The sequence below is a fragment of the Callorhinus ursinus genome, unplaced genomic scaffold (genome assembly GCF_003265705.2).
Source record: "Callorhinus ursinus isolate GAN/ISIS: 27379988/994484 unplaced genomic scaffold, GSC_fseal_2.0 scaffold19, whole genome shotgun sequence".
Taxonomy (NCBI): Eukaryota; Metazoa; Chordata; class Mammalia; order Carnivora; family Otariidae; genus Callorhinus; species Callorhinus ursinus.
The window spans coordinates 32,389,830-32,405,890 of NW_027397081.1; positions in this window are offsets into that span (position 1 = coordinate 32,389,830).

The following is a 16,061-nucleotide window of genomic DNA, read 5'->3' on the forward strand; positions in this document are numbered from 1 at the left end:
GGGCTCAGTCTCAAAATTTGGTCACAAAGCTCAGGTTATCTTTCCCCTTGGGTCTCTACTATGGGATATATAAAAATTATATATATAATATTATATATATCATTATATATGTTTGTAAATTTGTGAGTCTATATCTCCAGTGTGACACCACCTCTAATGCTCAGCCAAATCATGTATACATTTCCTTTTGTTTCTCGGTTATCCAATGAAACCTATATATTCATAACCAAAGCTAGTATTTTTACCACTCTGAATCAGTCTCCACTTTCCCAACTCAATTTTTCCACTGTACTTGGAATCATCCGTGTTCCTTCCTTTCACACTCACTTACTTCTAAGCAACGTATCTTTCACATTTTACCCTTATTTTCCATTCCCATTGCCACAGCCTTAGTCCAAACATTCATGACCCCATACCTAAATAATCATGATAGTCTCTGTGTATAATGATTTTTATTTTATTTTAAAGATATATTTTTGTAAATAATGAAAATAGTTTATCAAAAAAATAGAAAATATAGTTAAGCAAAAACAAATAAACCAAAAATAACCCTGAAATCTCATTGCCCAGAGATGACAATATTTGTTAAACATTTTGGTTAATCTTACTTCAGGTATTATGAGTGTGTGTGTGTCTATGAGCGATAGAGAGAGGGAATATCAATCATATATAAAATATAATCTACATACAATAACACTTATCATTCATTCAGGTACTCTGGTAAGGACTCTGCATATATCATCTACTTAAATATTCACAAAATTTTATGAGGTAAATATGATTATCTTCATTTTACAGATAAATAAACCGGAGCTTAGAGTCTCACAATGTTACATAGCTAGTTAAGTGGAGGAACTTAGGAAGACTGATGGATCCCAAAGTCTGTGCCTTTACCACTTTAACTTTACCCCATAATACAACCATGAGATCATGTGGTACATACTCTTATGAACCAGCTTTTAAATTTAATAATATAATGCAACTATTTTTATGCTAAATATGTATTTTATAAGCATGGAATCATAGTATGCATATATCTAACCAAAAATTTAATTTAATAATATAATATGAATATTTTTCACATAAAATATATATTTAAAAAATTTTAACATAATATTCCATTGGATACCTGTGGCTTTCTTCATTTATCAAACTTCCCTTTGATAGATATTTGTTTCCAAATTTTTACTATGAGAAACAAATTAAAATAAATACTTGTGTACATACATCTTTATGGGTGATGAAATTATTTTTTATGCTTGTGTGAAATTTTAAATATTGAACACATGTGTACAATCCACATACATAGTGTGGGATGGTGCCAAAGAGGAAAGAAAATGAGGGTAAGCCATGTCTATGGGCCTGATTGTGGGAGCCAGGGTCCAGGTCTCATGCTGCTGTATTGCAGCATGGACCACAGAGGGGTGTGAGAATTCTAAATTCAATTTGGATTTTAGGTCCCTATGCAGTTATATTTTTAAAAGTTTTAAGAAAGAAGAAGAAAGAAAACAATTCAAGCCTAGTGGGTTGCCTAATCTATGCTTGAACACTTTAAAAAGCAGGGAGCTTATTAGTTTTCCAAAACTCCCAACTTTGTTCCTGTCTGCCCTTAACATATTTGGGGCCCAGGTCAAGAAGCCCATGTACCATGTGCCTAAATATCTAAAATAAATTCTTCAAGCTAAAAAAAAGTTAGGTTTTTTTTCCTACACTTGGCACCATCCCATACTATGAGGTACCACACATGTATGTGTGTAGACATTTCAGCCCACAGGTGTGAAGTCTGCGTATTTCCCTCTGGACCCCCAGATGCACACACTGGCATATAAGAAAGGAAACTCTTAGAAAAGTTGTGGGGATACATATAAGGATGAGACTTGTAGAACAGTTTCATAAAAGAGAAGCATTTAAGCTACCAACCTCACAGGTGAAAATGGGAAGGAAGGAAGAGAGTGTGTGTGAGGTGTGGGCAGAGGAAAGGAGTGTGTGAGTACTGGCATGAGTGGGAGAACAGTGAGTATGGTAAGGAGGCTGGCGGGGATTTCATGAGACAAATACCCAGGGTAGGCCAGGAGGACCTAAAATGATGTGTCAAGAGGCAGAACTTTACCCTGTAAGTAGTGGAGAGTTATTGAAAGTTTTTGAGCATGAAAATGACAGTTAATTAGACCTGTATTTTAGGCAGCCAGCTTCAGTAGCAAAATTGAAGGTGAGTTGTAGGTGGTTGTAGACCAGCAAAGAAACTGAATATTTCTTCAAATTTCATGCCTTTAAACTTTTCCTCACACTGTTCCCTCACAGTACTGGGATGGAAGTTATTAGTTCCCAGGCAGTCTGTAATAAACTGTGGAAAGAGAAATGGTGACTTTAATATTGGCTCCTAGGTCTACCCTTATACAGCATATATGGCAGAGGATGCATAGCAATATCACCGAAGACACCTGCCTTCAGAATGATGTCCAGGGGCTCCTGGGTGCCTCAGTCCTTAAGCGTCTGCCTCTGGCTCAGGTCATGATCCCAGGGTCCTGGGATCGAGCCCCACATTGGGCTCCCTGCTCAGGGGGAAGCCTGCTTTTCCCTCTCCCACTCCCCCTATTTGTGTTCCCTCTCTCGCTGTGTCTCTCTCTGTCAAATAAATAAAATCTTAAGAAAAACCCAAAACCTTAAAAAAAAAAAAAGAAAGATGTCCAGGCTTCTTATTGTAGAGCCCATATGTCTTAAAAGATTTTTGGTTTTAAGGAGTCTTGGCAAATAGGTTCATTGGCAAATGTGTGTGTGTGTGTGTGTGTGTGAGAGAGAGAGAGAGAGAGAGAGAGAGAGAGAGAGAGACATTGAGTATAGAGATATTGAAAATGTGAACCCTGTTTGTTGTTTACAGTATTTAGAGAGGGGCAGGGAGTGAACAGTCTTCTGTAGATCACTGTGTCCTGAAGGAGTTGATAGAAAGCAGAGAGAAAGATATAGTTAGTTCCTTTGAGATCTAAATTGGGAATCTGAAGAGCATTGGAAAACAAAAATCTGTGTACATATGGGGAAAATGAAGTATCTAATGATTATATTGTATTACTCTGGAATAATTTTGGACTTTAAAAACTGCATATAATTAATAAGGAATAACTATAATTATAAACTTTCAATGAAATACATTATTTCCTGGACTATCTGTAATAGCCCCTTTGAGGCCATCTGTGGAAGGTCAAATTATTGATCTAATTTTGGTTTGTTGGTCATAGTACAGAGATGAGGGTTTGTGGTAGACATCACTGCTCTCAAATATGCATAGTCACATGCTGTGAGAAAATGTCTTGGCATTTAAGGGTGAAGTTCAGATATTGCATATAAAGCTTTTCAATTTAAAAAAGGCATGTGATTGAGATTTGTTGTCTTATTTACTTACTTTGTGAAATTGAATGCAGAGCTATTGAAGATTTAGGTATTCTTCAAACTCTATTCTTATACTTTATAACCTAAGCAACACCATTTCCTTTCTTCCTTGCTCTAATTATCCAGTCCTTCACTCTGCCTCACAGCTTTTCCTGCTGACCTCTCCCTCATGCCTCTCTGCCCTCTATGTTTGTCATGTTTCCTGCCTGCTACAAAGGAAGACCAATAAAGCAGAAAGCTGACAGTCAAGAGACTTGGGGTTTTATAATTTCAGCTCTGTCACTAACAGCTGCATAACTTTGGGGAAGTCGTTTACCTTCCCTACTCTAAGTTTCCTTCATTACTACAATGTGGAGTAGGAAATAGTTGATCTCCATGGTACTCTTCAACTCTGACATTTGTGTCTCTAACAAACATGGAATATAATTATTATAATCACAGTAGTGAGAGAGATAATTAAAGGTAAACTGGCCCAAAATATGAAGTGCATTTGTGGTAATACTACAGTGACATCATAAATGCTGTAGAACTCTCCATGAGAATAAGTTTTCTTATATTTTTATGAGTTTTTTTCCTTCCCATCACCTCCAAAACTGTCATATCGCAATTTACTCATTTTATTCTTTAATCACTATGCAGTACTATATTGAGATTTAAGAATGCTCTCACCACAAATAACATATGCTAACAGTTCTTGTGGAAGAATAATCTGAGATCTAGTTGGTATTGCAACTACTAAATCCCTATGGACAAGGTCCAAGAGAGATTTACTCTATACCAGATCCTGTTCTACATAAAATAATGAGTCAAAAGCAGTTATCCCCAAATCTAGCATTTAGCAGGGCATGTATTACTGCAAAGAAAATTGAGATTTGGAAGTTGAGACCTGGGTTTCAGTCCTGGATTCAACAATTCATAGTTAGTCCCCAAGTCCAGTTGGGTCCAATTGACTCAAAATCTTAACATTGCATTTATTGTCTTCCTTTCTAGGAAGAATATTTTCTAATATTCTTGCAAGAAAGTGTGATATAATTTCTAGCCAAGAAATACAGTAATAGCAGTATTCATGAAAAGTAAGAGGTATTTTAGAAAGTTATTAAGCAAAACTTCATAGAATAATTGGATTTGTGATCAAGGGAATTATATTTGACAAATACAACTGCCGGTTAAAGTTAGATTCAGGGGCGCCTGGGTAGCTAAGTTAGTTAAGGATCTGCCTTTGGCTCAGGTCATGATCCCAGAGTCCTGGGATTGAGCCCTGCTGTGTTGGGCTTCCTGCTCAGCAGGGAGTCTGCTTCTCCCTCTCCCTCTGCCCCTCCCCTGCTCATGTTCTCTCTTGCTCTCTGTCTCTCTCAAATAAAATAAATAAAATCTTAAAAAAAAGTTAGATTCAGGCAAGAATGCCCGGGAGCAATAAAGTCTGAAGTTATTTGAGGGACGTAGAGAGGAGTAACAAGAATAGTAGAGGAGTATATGACTTTGAGGTGGTAGCAAAAAATTTTTGTGGACACACTTGATAGGAAATTGAAAATAAAGTCTGTAGGTACAGGTTTAGGTGCAACTTGTGCAGAAATTATAAATGAAGCCTTATTAGATCTCCAAGACGGAAGGTATGGAGTACAGATTTTTAGTTGGTGGGAATGAGAATTTCTTGGAATTGTTGACCCTGATCTTAGAGATTCTGATTCAGTGGGTTTAGGATGGGGCCTAGAAATACACATATTCCACTATCATCCCCAAAATTCTGATGTAAGTAGTCTGTGTCCTAGACTTTAGGACAGTGGTTCTCAAACTTTAACATGCATCAGAATTACCTGGAGGGTGTATTAAGGCACAGATTGCTGGGCCTCACCCCCAAGGTTTCTGATGTAGCAAATTGTGGGGCCAGGAGTTTTACCATTCTAACAAGGCAAATAGTGATGCTGTTAGTTTGGGGACCACACTTTGAGAACACATTCCTTAGGACACTGATTTCAGTGACATAGAGACACTAGAATAGATCAAGAACAGACTTCTGGAGGATAATCACATTCAGCAGCAGCAGAAAGAGGAAGAACCAATGAAGAAACTAGAGAAGCAATAAAAATGTAAAAGAAGAATTAGTATGGTGACATCAATGAAGAGGATTAAACATGTTTAAACAAGGTTGCTTTTTTTTTTTTTTGTATTATAAAAGGCAAAAAGAAAAAAAAAAAGTCATCCGTTACCACTCCCAGGGTGAAATAAGGATAATAATATTAGTCTTATAGACTTGTTAAATAATTGAAATACAATGTCTAAACTGTTATTAAAGTCTTTAGTAAGCATTTAATATATATCATCAGTATTATTATTTTATTGACAAGAGTCACAAAATTAATAAGTAGTAGAGACAGGGCTTTTTGTCACTCTTTCGAGTTCCGAAAGCAAAGAGGACTTGAAGGAGAAAGAGCTATCAACAATACTGAAGGCTGGTCCCCAATCACAAATTGAAGTAAGACAAAGAAAAGAAGCCATTGGATTTGATGTTAATTAGGGATAGAATAATTAGGGCAGAATCAGATTGTAAGAAGAATTGGAGATCGAATGGACGCAACAAGTGTGTATTCATTTGAAAAACTTGGCAATAAAAGAAAGATGAGAAAAGATGGTAGAGAAAGCAGCAGGTTAAAGCCTTTTGGTTTTTCCTGGAATGGAGAAAAATGGTGCATCTTCTTAAACCCAGAGAAAAGTACCACAGGAGTAAGCTGACTGGAAGATGCAAATGAACAAGGGAATAACAAAGGGAGCTGCGGTCTAGAGCAGGATAAAGTAAGGAAGAGATCAGTCACAAGAGGGGTGAGCCTTTGAAATGGGGGTAATATCTACTTGAAAGGATGTCAAAAAAAGGATAAGTGAAGATCAGAGGTTTGTTGAAGTAAAGAAAGGGGAGAAAACTTCAATTGCTTATTCCACTGAGAAGTCCTTTCTTTCTTGCCTTTCTCTGGCACACCTGCCCTGCAAAAATCCCATTACATGTTTGCTCAGCTCCTATACATGTCTGTTGAGTACAGCAAAATAACTAAAACCTTTTCAGAATAAAGGTAGTCAGCCCCATATATTGTCCTATCTTTTTCTACTAAGCTCCTCTCACATTTCCTATGTTCCCATAACCTATTTTTCAAACTGTCTGGAGTCTCCTTGGGGCCCCTCTTCCACCACATTTCCCTCATACTCTCAGCAGGTATCTGTCCTTCTCTTTCAAGGTCTTGAATCTTGATCCTTTCGTTTGACAGTGTATAGTATAATTACTTGGTTCCCTGTCTTTCTCCAAAAGTGAACACTGAGGTTGTTTTTAGTATGATCATGAACTCATGGATTTAAAAATTACGTTTTAATCTACTGACATTATTGTTCTTTTTGATGTTCAAATTATTCCATCCCTGCCCAGTAGGAAATGCTTCAGATTAGACTTTTATCTTGTTGGTACAAGCCCAGTAATCACTAGTAGTTGTTTTGTTCATCAGTGTTAGAAACTTTCTAGGTCCATGTTGTACATATCTTGTATGAGTCCAGGATCAGCCATTTACCCAAGAAGGTTTTATTTTTATTTTTAAGTTTTTTTGGAGATCGCAATCTCCAAATTACAGGGTGTTCAGAACTACAGTTTTTTTTTTTTTTGAATTCTACTTTGAAGCATTCTCCTTTGGTTTCCAATATACAACTCTTCTCAAAATTTTCCCTAACTTACCTGCATGTTTGTTCCAAGTGTTTGTAAGTATTGATTTCTGCCACAATCTCAATATAGACACTCTCTCTGGGTGATCATACCTATTCCTCTAGCATAAACTATACCCATGTGCCCATATCTCTCAATCTGAGCTACTAGTAGGGGTCTCTCTTATAAACTCTATATCCCTCATCACATTTCTTAGTTATAATTGCTCTCTGTAGTTTTTCCCATCTATCTGGAGTTTATTACAAATGTTTATTAAATTGTAGAATGAATAAGTGGATAAAGCTTAATAAATTAATATGTTTCTTCCTCAATTTCTTGATAGAGGAATTAGATCAAGTATTGGGAATGAAAGGAGGGGTAAGATTTTATCTTACCCTTGAAGGTAGGGAATACTTAGCATAATTATTGTAGTTACAGTGCTGGGAAATTCAGTAAAGAAAATCTAGAAATGATCTGGCAAGCTATTTGAGTCTTGTGTAAATATTAAACTTTAATGTTAACAATAACAAGAACACATGCTATTTAGAGGCTAAAGCCTAAGCAGTAGAGATTGATGTGGAGAAATTCTACTAATTTGCCTGTGTTCCTAAAAGTGTACTGAGTTCATTTTTACATCTCTGATGAGATGTAAAATGAAATTTGGAAAGTGAGATTTGGCAACTTGTGAAAAGAAATTAAAAAACACTCTGTTTTTACATATGGGTGATAGTATGTTGATAATGTAATTATTTGGTTTTCTTCGACTAACTACAAAAAAGAGTTTGTTTGGATTTTTCCAGCACTTAATGATCTTCTTCTTACTGTCATTTGGCCTTTATTGTTTCTGATGAGAAATTAGTGGGTATGCAAATTGTTATCCCCTAAATGTCATCTATAATTTTTTCTCCAGATACTTTCATATATTCTCTTTAGTTTTGATTTTTAAAAAAAAATTCAGCAGTTTGTCTATGATGTGTCTAAGCATATGGTTTTTTTCTTTGTACTTATTCTACTTGGGGTTCACTGAAGTTCCTGAATTTATAAATGTATATCATTTACAAAATTTGAGAATTTTAAAGCTATTAGTTCTTCAAATACTTTTCTCTGCCCTTTTCTTTCTTCTTCTGGGACTTCAATTACTCATATGTTAGATCCTTTGTTAGTTTCCCACAGATCCTGTTCATTTGGTTTCATTCTTTTTTTCTCCTTCTTATTAAGATTGGATACTTTTTACTGGGTGAAGAGAGACATGGCCGTGTTATCACTGATTGATGGTGAAAGTCCTGACCCTCCATTAGACCGCCTCTGACACCACTCCAATAAGGAGGGGAAGAGGTGCCTTGTTTCCTCTGGGTGGGTGTGGAAGATCAGACTCTTAACATTGCCACTATTGTAATTGGTGTGCCTTCTCATCTCCATCTTCCAGGGTCTTCTTATATGTCTTTTATATATAATATCCAGAGTTTTTAGCTCTACTTAGTGGAAAGAATAGGGAAATATACATGTACTTCATTTTTGTGGAAGCTGAAGTCTAAGAATTTTCTAATTCAATTTTTGAATAGGTAGTACATTTACATGGTATGAACCCCATCAAAATATAACAAATTACATAGTGAAAAGACCCTCTTTCTTGTTCATCTTCTGCCGTATTTCTACTCTGCTCTTACCCACAGCTTCTTTATGCATATTTAAGAAAAAGATAAAGATTATTTTACTCTTCCTTTTTGCATAAAAGATGGCTTAATATATACACTGTACTGATCCTTCTTTCCTTCTTTCCATTTAGCTATATATTTTAGAGACTTTTTCATGTCAAAGACACAAAGAGCTTTTTTGTTCTTTTTTATAGTTTCATAGATTTCCATTGTATGTATAAAAGACAGCATTTTGGTGGTATTTTCTGAACTGCATTGATAAATTGTGAATTTTCTCAGGATTATTAATTTCTTTTATATATATAACCTATTAGTGTTTATTCTTAGTTAAACTGTCAGATGTTTGGGGAAACTTAGAGCTAGATCGTGTGTTTTTCTTTCTAGAATTGTTTATGTGTAATATGTTTATTTTTAAGATAAAGAACATTTGTCATTTTCTTTTTTGTATATTGTGTTTTCCAGATGATCTCAGGGATTCCATGATTCTGACATCTTAGGAGAAAATGAAAAATGCCAAGTTTAATTATGAAAGTTACAGAGTGTTTAGTGTTTTTAATTACAAGAAACAGCTACGCAAGAAGCTTTGAGATGTTCTCCTTCCACTTGGAGAAAATGCCTGTAAATATATGCTTTCCCTAGATTGTTGCCCTAATACATCTCTCTTCCCTGTTCCAAGGGCATGTATCATGGAGCCAGCAGTCAAGTGTACTCCATCTAAACCAATACTGTGAATTGTCAGAGATTTTTGGCAAAAAAAATGTTTCACAAGATTTGCTAGCCCTCATGAAGTAATCCCACCTAACCACCTGATGATAAGAAATTGGAAGCTTTTGGTTAAAACAGAGAAAACAGTTCACTTGCCACAGATAAGAAAATTGCAAAGAAACAAAAAGATGTTTCAAGAGAATTTTGTTTGTTTTTGATTTTGATTTTTCTCTTTTTTTTTTTTCAGAGAAGAGCTCTGTTTCTAATTTCCTTGGCATTATTCTCATAGCCTTTATCGTGATTTCTGTATGTGAGGCTTACCACCTGATACAAGAAGGAAGGAATAATGATTGTAATGTTTCCTTCTATTTGTACATGTATCCATAAGGAGTTAATGGTGTAACTGAAGGTAGCTGAATCAGAGTGTAAGAATTTGGTTTATTTTAATGCATCAAAGTGTTAGGTCCAAGGGCCAGGAGAGAGTATGGCACAAAGTAGCCATTCAGTGAACATTCATAAATAAATAATGTCAAGGAAATTAAGCAAGCTGCTTTGAGAGTCTCAACTTGTTAGATGTGTCAAGGCACTTGAGGCTAACATGACATATATCCTTTCTTCACTTTTTGTTTTTATTAATGAAATCAAGATTTTTGCTGAGGGAAAGTGATCCTATCCCATCTCAGGGATAAATCATAATTAGCCTAAGCTAGTACCTTGCCAATGTTTGCCTTAGTGATGGGCATGTGATATAATTTTGGCCAGTAAAATATAAAAATATAAATACATAAAAATATAAAAAGGAGTTTTATTTATAATTTTTTTTTTTTTTATAAAAGCCTTCTTCACATAAAAGAAAATGCCATTAGGAAGAACCAGGCTTTTCCACTCCTGGAAATGGTGCAGCTATTTTGTCTGAGCTTGACTGAGGAAAAGCCATTCTCTGAGTATGGCAAAGTTGAAAACAGGAAGAATTCAAGTCTCTGATATGCTATCAAGCCCAGAATTTACCAACTCTGGAGCCCTGTTGTATAACAAATAATAATGAATTCCCCATATTGTTTAAGTTACTGTGATATGAGTTTTCTTATATTTGCAACCAAAAGCATCCTGACACAATAATCTTCATATACTATATTTTGAAAATAAGAGCACTGATAATTCACTAGTAAGAGTGCATATGTTTGAACACACATTGATCATGTAGGTTTGAACAAATAGCAGTAAGAAACTATATTTAGGGGTCCCCCTGGGTGGCTCAGTCAGTTAAGCATCTGCCTTCGGCTCAGATCATGATCCCAAGGTCCTAGGATTGAGTCCTGCTTCGGGCTCCCTACTCAGGGAGGAGTCTGCCTCTTCTTCTCCCTTTACCCCTCCCCCTGCTTGTATGCTCTCTCTCTCTCTCTCAAATAAATAAATAAAATCTTTAAAAAAAGAAACTATGTTTAGTTTTTATCTGATAAATTTTCTGAAGAAACATGGATTTTGAACTAATGTAGAATTATTTGATGAATATAATATTACAATTTCAGAAGTTATTCACAGATTTTGAAGAATAAAAGGCAGACTCTTAGATTATTTTGTAATCCTCTGGATGTTCCTGAATTACCATACATCTTTTCAAATAGCAGAACTTATTTCAGGAAAATCTGAGAGTTGAAAGAGAACTCTCTTCATCAAGAAGGGACAATTTTCATTAAATTTTGGGAACAAGTTTATGAATTTTTGGAGAGAACTGGAATTTCTGACTATGTGATAAAACTGAGATATTTTTGAACCAATTTGGTCTTTGAAAGTATATTTTCTTATGAATTTACAGAACTCAAAACTGAGTGCTGTGTTGTTTCTATTGATGTAAGTCCAAAATTCAAGTTTTGACCCATGAACATTTTTATAGTTCTCATTTTATAGTTTTATAGAAGAGTTCAGTTCAGTTTGTTAAATATCACCATTCTTATTGGTCAGTCATGGTTGACCAATGACTAGCACCAGGCCTATAAGGTTGGCAACAGTTCTTTCTGAGAAGTCTTCCTGGTTGAAATTCCAGTTTATTACTTTTATGTCAGTACACCTTTCAACAGCCTTGGGAATTTCACATCCCTTGTAATTGAAGTAGGATTTACCTATATAAGGTATTACTTTGAAAGGCTAATATTGAGGAAACAATCAATAAGTCCATGATATTAGGTAAGCAATAGACATTTGCTTGGGAGCCAGAGACAAGAAAATACCTTTTAATCATACTACTTGCCACAAAATGCAATGAACTTATAAACATTTTATTGACATTGTGGGGGGGAAAGTTTATAAATTTTTGGTAAAAACAGAATGATAATTAAAAATTAATTTGCTGTTTCCATTGTTCATAACTGAACATGTCTAAAATGTTATTGCTATTTTCTTTGTTCAATGTGTTGTCTGTGTTAATTTATTTGAATAAATTTATCATATTTGTATGTTTATAAATCACCTTACCAGAATCAGTCATGATTTATTTTCTTTAACTCTGTTTTCCATCAGTTTTTGTTTTCCTCAAACTTGAGATTCTTGACAATTCAACAAGCTTTTCTAATCTGGGAATATCCTCTATATATTGACATTTTTGGGGTACAGTTTTGTATTATTCCTAAAAAAATCCATGTTTTGATTAGTTTTAAACAAAAATTTTCAGAGAGAATGTACACATACATATATACCACTTTCTTCCTCTATATTTTTGCTTTTTGAATATCATCTATACCTAGGACTTTAGGTTCATCTCTTAGCAAATGCCACCTGTGGTATTCTGATATAATAAAAATATATAGTTGGTCTTTGTCCCTAGTTCCTGGCACAGAACTCCTAAAACCTTTGAGGTTTTCTGAATGATAAGGGTGGGAGGAATATCTTTTGCTATTCATAATAAGCCCCTTCCAACCATACTTCAGTTTATGTTGGTGAGGAGACTCTTGAAGGAAGGAGACTGGTTGCCAAAGGAATCAACAAAGTGACTAGAAGGTTAGAACTTTCAGCCTCAACCCCTGAGTTAATTCCAATAGCCAGTGATTTAATCAACCATGCCCACATAATGGAATTTCCATTAAAATCCTAAACAAAGGAATTCAGAGAGCTTCCACATGCCAGGAGGGTGATGCACCACAAACTCCATGAGGATGGAAGCTCTGTACTGGGCTCCTCTGGACCTTGCCCGCCTTCATCTAGCTATTCATTGGTAACTTTTATAATAAACAGTAATAGTAAATAGACTGGTAATAAGTAATGTTTTCCTGAATTCTGTGAGTCATTATAATAAATTATCAAGCCTGAGAGGAATTTATGGGAACCTCTAATGTGTAGCCAAGTCAGACAAAAATGTGGCAAATGTGGTAGACCCAGTACTGAGTGATTTTAATTTAAAGTAAGGGGCAGTCTTGTGGGACCCCACCTTAACCTGTGGGGTCTGCACTAACTCCAGCTAGTTAGTTTCAGAGTGAATTAAATTATAGGACATCCAGTTGGTATCTACAGAGAAATGGAATGTTGCCTGGTGTGAAACACCCACACATTTGGTGTTGGATGTGTTGTGAGTAGAAAAACAACTGTATCTCTGACACCTTTACCTGAGCATCCTATCAGTACTGTCAGTACCACAAATACATATTTTTACAGCCAAATCTCATTATCCACATTCCTGAAAACCATGCTTCTATCTGATATTTCTATTTTTTTCAATATCCTTCTCATGGTGACTCAGGTTTGAAACTTCAGAGCCACTTTGATTTCATCTCCTCATTTGCATTCAGAGTATAATCTGCTGACAAAATGCATTTCCTGCTTCAGGTGGTACTTGAAATCAAACACCAATAATTTATTAAGCCTCTTCATAAACTCATTACTATGTTAGCAAAATTGGGGGACACACAAGAAACACTAAATTTATTGCAAAAAAGCACAGAAGATCATACACCCAGGTGGTCTCACCAAAATCTTTGTCTGACAGTATAAACGTACCATTGTTAGCTTGTTTAGTAAGTAGTTACCATATGCATAGATATAACACTATTTCTGTTGTGTAGTAGGGCTTATTAGTTAGGTTCCTAATTTGTAGGAAAAATCTGTTACAAGAATTTCAGCACTTTGAAAAAGGGCATAAAGTATTATAACAAGAAAATACATATCAAAATAATTGATTACATTACATGAAATATGTACTCATTTCACAGTAGAGTCTAGATCTTAGATTGGGTCTATTAGCCTTTTTTGCTCCACCTGAGAAGATAATCATGGGTATGGATAATCTCTTCCCCTGCCCTGCCACATGCCTAAGACAGCTTGGATTGGGTAGATGGAATACCTTAATTTTTTCATCTCAAACCATTACAGTCCATTATTTCAAAGCTATCACTCTCCAAATCTCTTTTGAAATTAATTTTTAGTATTCTTACCAATTATTGCATGAATAATTGGTGGACTACCAGCATTTACAGATGATCAAAATTCAGGGTGATGACTACTAGAATAGAGATATCCAGTGAGATGCATGAGACTACATAGGACTGGCACCTCCCTTCTGAGGCTCTGGGACAGAGCGGAGTGGGGATCAAGTTCAGACATTTTAGAGGTAATGTCTGAATTGACTATTAGAAAACGTGTGAATCACTCAGTTGAAAGAGATTAGGGAGAGGAATCCAGGCAGAGATTAGAATGTGTACAGGCTTAGAGACATGAGAGAGCATAACACTTTCAGAGAACTGTAATTTCAGATATAGAGTGGAGTATATGAAGTTGGGGAGGGAGGGGCATAAATGAGGTTGGACTGAAGTGGATGTCATTGGCCAGAACACGAAGTTCCTGGTATGCTGTGCTCAAGAGTTCCTAAAAGCTATGGGGAATCTGTAAAGGATTCAATGGAGAGATGTGACATGATACTACATATATATTCCAAAGATCACTGGAGTAGCCTTTATGATAGTGGATTCTTAGAGGCTAAGACAAGAAACAGAGAGTGCAGTTAGGAGGTTGTTGCAATAATCTAAATAAGAAATAATGAGTTTTGAACAACTGCAGTGTCATTGAGAATGAAGAGAATGAAACTATTCAAGAGAATTGTGGTTCCAGGAGTACAAAGAGTGAGAGATACTAGGTTTCTGTCTTAGGCAACTGAGAAAATACTGCTGCAACTTAGAGGATAAATAACTAATGAGAGAGCCCCACCTGATTCAACATGACCAGATTTCAGAAGAGCAGTTAAAGAAAATGATGAGGCAAGGCCCCTGGATTTGATGGCCACTAGAGAATTTCAAGATAGTGACCTCAGTGATGTGAGGGAGGAATGTAAACCAATTTTTAAGGGCTTTAAGGAGTGAGTAGGAGTGAGGAAGTGGAAAAATTGGGCTTAGACCTGTTTTACTTTAAGGCTTGTGGCAGAAAGAGCATGGTGAAACATGATGGCTAATGGAAAGAATAAAGGGAATTAAATATAATTAATTAAAAAAATTATAAATGAAGGGTGCCTGGGTGGCTCAGTCAGTTAAACATCTGACTTTGGCTCAGGTCATGATCTTGGGGTTCTGGGATCGAGCCCCACATTGGGCTTGGTGCTCAGTGGGAAGTCTGCCTGTCCATCTCCCTCTCCCTCTGCCCGCCCCCCCACTCATACTCTCCCTTTCTCAAGTAAAAAAATAAAATCTTAAAAATATATATATAAATGAGATCTAAACATGTTTGTAAACTGAGAGGAAGTAAAGAGAAAGAGATTGGAGATCAAAGAATAATCAAAACAATTAAAGGAACGAGGGCCCAAAAGAGCTAGGAAGAAATGGACATTATAATAAAAACGGTGAGTTTAGTTTTGGGAACAGTGACTATGAATGAACCCTTTTCTCTAAGACAGGAGGGAAGGAATAGATCATGTGAGAAGAATAAAAAGAATTTTATATGGAAAGGAGAGTGTGACTATAGAGGAGTTTTGAGGTGGAGCAACAAGAAGTCAAAGTAGTTCATGTGAATAGTGTCTCATCTCGTGAGGACAACTCTTCATACTCATGGCAATGTTTTGGTTTAGCAGTTGTGGGGATATGACTGCGAGTCTGTGGGTGATGGCTGACAGCATCATGAAGCATGTATAAGGGCTCATTTGGGATCAGATAGTGTGAATTCATACAAGATCTCTTAGCACAATTTCAAAGACATTTTCAGGGTTAAGCTGCCTGATAGAGCCCCTAAAGGAAGACTAGGGGAAAATCAAGAAAGGGATCTGACAGTAGTCTCCCCACCTCCCATTTCTTATGTTTTGCATCCCCTTTACATGTCTGTTTCTCAACTCATTCACATTTTTCAGGCTTATCAGCAGCTATGTATCTACAGGCAGACAGAGTGCTGATCATTATAACGTATCTGTGTAAGAAATGGAGAAGCTGAGAGGTAGTCGGTGAGCCAGGACAGTACCAGATAAGGAATCTTCTACATCCCACCCACATTAATGGCTGCTGTTTTCTGAATGGAATTGCTGTTTCGATTCTTTTGGTTTTTCTTCCCTCTGCACTTTTGCTCATGCCTCTACCAGAATTCCCTTACTTTTTACCATCTGAGTATACAACAGTTAAGATACACCTTGAACGCTCCCTCTTAGACGCTTTCTCTGGTCACTTCACCTGGAATAGATC